This window comes from Montipora foliosa, chromosome 3 (assembly GCF_036669935.1).
Source record: "Montipora foliosa isolate CH-2021 chromosome 3, ASM3666993v2, whole genome shotgun sequence".
Classification (NCBI taxonomy): domain Eukaryota; kingdom Metazoa; phylum Cnidaria; class Anthozoa; order Scleractinia; family Acroporidae; genus Montipora; species Montipora foliosa.
Window position 1 is genome coordinate 41,260,949 of NC_090871.1, and position 4,390 is coordinate 41,265,338.

The window sequence follows — 4,390 nt, forward strand, 5'->3', positions numbered from 1 at the left end:
CATACTGTGATTCTACAAGACCATCCTGCGTGTAAATATTCCTTTACAAGGTAGAACGTTCTTTGTTTGTGAACTTTGCCCAGAGACCAGGAGTCCGTGACTAATGCGCGTTTTAGAACTTCATTGTATTTGTGGAAACGGCATTTTTTAAGTACTGAGTTATTTTTAGATTGATTTTCCCCGCGTAACCAGACCTTTCCAGCTTTTCACAAGTCTTGCATGAGAAATTATTACCCATGTGATTGAGATTGGTCACTCGTGCAAGACAAACCTTATTTAAGAACTCATCTAAAAATAGCTTGATCTGTGAAAATGTCGTTGCAAAGACCGCGGGTAATGAACACCCGCAGAGGGTCTGGGCAAGCAATGAGGCCGTTTATGTTTTTAAAAGGTAGAGGGTAAGAACTTATGTACAATTATAGAAACGATCAAATTTACCCAAAATAATTGCCGAGATCAATCAACGCTTATGTAACGTACATAATGTCCCAAATCCACATGTTACTGCTGCAGTCTCAAAGAGCTCGTGGTCACGTGGCTTGCTGACGCATTACTTACACCTGCCTTACCTTAGCGATAGTCGTGGGATAAAAGACATTACTTAAGCGTCGATGCGATCGCGCGAGAAGCACTCCACTTCCTTGCGTTTTCCTAATGTACATTTGTTGTATCTGTTCGACATCGATATCGACTACGTTTTGGAGTTTACTTTACAAAGTTTACTTTATCAGACTGATGATTAAAATAAATGTTTGTGCACGCAAAAATTGTTCGCGCTTTTTAAATAGGAGATTCAAGAGTAGTTATGGAAAAATATCAGGTTAATCCGGGTGGGTTGATTGACGTCGTCTCGTTGCTAGGAGACCAATAAAGAAGTCGATGAACTCGAGGATAGTCAGCAGACTGCATCCGAGGAACAAGCTCATGTTACCTCCGATCTCACCTAAACAAGGAAGTAAGGACTTCAGCAAAACACCCTCCTTCGTTACATCACCCAACACTCCTCTATTGCATACTACGTAAAAGGAGTTCCCTTGAAATGAATACAAATCAGCCTACACACAGAGAGGATGTCAGAACAATGGACGCTTTGTTAAAATCAGACAGCTTGTCATTAAGATACATGGAAAACTCAATAAAAATGAATAAGTAAAGGCTATCTTTTTAAGGCAATCCTCCTTGTGTTGAAAAATTAGGACTGATTGATGTTCTAATCTGTCACAGCTTTTAATCATCCTTGAGAATGACTGGTTTGGGGAAAGCCGATCTCATTGGTTATTAGAAATCAAAGCAAATTCATCTTACCACATAAGCGTTACTGTCATAAGCTGGTTGCTGTTCCTGCATCTCATAATTTAGAGATTTGAATCCAATTTGTAAAAGAACGAGATTATTCCTGGTGGATAAGAAGATCGTAATACTAGTATACACAAAATGATATGATGTCACAAAGTAACACTGTTATCGTATCTTAGAACCCCTACTCCTGTCAAGTCCCTCGACTATGACCTAAACTCGTTCACAGAAATATCGGTAGAGACCAATGTATTTATTTGACGTGCGGATTATAGATGAAAGGGAGCGGTAATCCTCGTTCTTATCTGGATAATTTTAAGCAATTGGCTCTTATAGGCAATTGCAGAGGCCATGCAAGCCACCAGATTTTTCAGGTGTTTATAAGAAATAACGGCTCCAAATTGTCCCGATAAGGTGGGATGATCACTTCTTCCTTTCGTCCTTAGAGACAATCCAACCCGTGATTTCAGTTTAAATGTAAGGTGTACGAATGCTTACGTATAACCTGCGAAGCAACGTTTCAGTGCTGGGATCATGGAAGATTGTCTAAGTTTTGGCCGCGCGAAAAATGGGGCTTGTTAAGTCTGGCTCCATTTTTGCGCGGCAAAAAGATCAAAAATAGGGTACTCACGGAAACGCTTTCTTCGCAGGCTAGCTTATATATGAACAGAGTATCTGATATATGAAAATGTTACCAAGTATGTTGACGCTGAAAAAACTGCTTTAAAAAAGTACAAACGCACACGTACAAACATGGCTTCGTGTTTTTGCAGTTAATTGAACTCATGACTGGGTGGTGTAAATGTATGTATTTGCAGTGTCTTTCGTCTTTCAAAATCTTATCACTTAAGAGAATATCTCGACTACAAGAACAACAGTAATAGAAGCAGAACGCATCAGCAAGTTAATTTAAGTAGGTTCTATGAATGGAACGATAAACATCAATGGTGCTCATAACAATACTTTGGTATTCCACATTAGGGTAGTAACCTTGCGACACATAGTCTTCAGCAGTACCAATATCTGGGAACTTTGAATAAGACACCTCAGCAGTATATTTCGTTTCATAACAAGGAACAAAACACTCGCAGGACACCGTATCCAAGGACTCTATAGAAATTAACAGATAGTAAGAAATCATTACAAACCAACTGTTAACGAAGTAAGTTTCAAAAACAGGACCCCACCAGAGAAGGAATATCAATATTTTGATACGAGAATGAAATAATTCAAACGGCAAAGAATATCACTGAGTATAATTCCTTACGAGCAGAATTAAGGACGACGAAACTTGAGTGATGAAAAACGACACATTAAAATGTTATGGCATTGCCAGTTTTTTGATGACCCAACTTATAACAGAGAGATACCTTTGACAATATCCTTGCCCACTGGAAAACAGCAAAAAAGTTCAGGAAAGAATTGTGTTGTATGAAAGAAACCTCTTTCTTGAAGTTGTAATGACGTTTTTGTCTGCAAATTTTTGTGTCAGACCATGGGAAATGGGCGTGTTTAAACATCAATGGCGAAAAAACCTCAACCCTAATTCATGATATTCCTATTCTTTTTCCCCACTCCTGTTGTAGGTTAAAGCCTATCACAGCTATATATTTTCAACACATGTCACTCAGTGTTTTTTTAACATTATAGGATTTTTATGATATTTTTAAGGTGAAACCAGAGTTTTTAGAACATTTCTTACGCAATTTCTGAAAACAGTTAGGCCATAATTCGGGAATTTTTGCAGCTTAAGGTGATTCCCTGGTTTTGCACTGCGCAACCCTACTGCGCATAATTTCTTGCGACAAAAGGGTGGTTTTCATTGACTGACGCCAAGCTTAATCCGTCAAGGAATGGCTATTGTCCTCCTTGAACGAGTACGGCGACCCCCATTTTTTATTTCATAAATTTGCTGAGAACGGTGTCTTCATGGAGTAGTGGGAAAAATCAGCAAAATTTATGTCCTGTTTTTTGGCAATTTCATAAAAGGTCATAGAACTGACTGTACGGAAGGTGCCATTACGAGTCGAACAGCCCATGATAAAGTTAAATCTATTTTGGAGTGTTAAGTTCTCACAAAGGCATTCCAAAAAAGTTTTTCAGGTACGTACTTGAATTAACTATAGAATGACACAACGCTCTGCGTTAATCGTGATTACCTTTGTCCAACATTGGGGTCCGCGGCAATTGTCAAAGTATTCGTCAGCGTCGTACCATTGGAAACGAGCATAGTGACCCCCTTTTTTATTACATTTTTATCATCTCCCTGACATGTTACAGCAGTTTGCGAATTTTCATTGGAAATCTATGACTAGTTCTATTTCTAGGGAATCACCTTAACTACTCCCTGATTCCTACGTTCGGTTAGGTTGTAACACAATCATTTGCATGATATGCGCAAGCTCATTAAACATGCCTAAAAGAGCTCTTTCGTTAGACTGCTAGCAGTCCCTTCTGAGTCGTCGAACCGCCTGCTTTGGTCACAACAAGCGAGCCGAGGGGAGAATTGTGATAGAGCGAGATTTCTTCTTGGGAAAATACTGACCGATCAAAAAGCGGTGCTGCAACATTTACGTAAGTCAGGATGACAAGATAAAAAGTCACCAGTCAAAGAAAGACGCTATCATGTTCTACAAGTAACTTAAAGGAGGGGGTTGCCTGTGGAAGCCCTGCCCGCAAAGAATTAGATGACAGCATTTCTCCTGACAGGGACGTTTTATCAGATCACCCAGTAGAGATTATTAAGACGAGGAAAAAAATCTTGCTGTTTTCAAGAGAGCAACAGTTGGAATATGTCATCCTTGGAGAACTATGATCCTTCGAAACCCACAAGAAACCAGGAACCAATTGCATAAAACTCAATTGAAAATACTTTTTTCTGTCTAGAAAAGTCATTTCGTGATTTAAACACGCCCGTGGGAAAGATCACGTTCGGCTATTCCGAGTTAATTCTACACACACACACAAAAAAAACAAGAGATCGTCGTCCTTTGATACAGAGGAAAGACCGCTCAATTCAGAATTGTTTTAGGCGTTCATTCTCAACATTCGAAACTACCTGTTCGGCTTGGTTTCAATATGAATCAGAAAATAT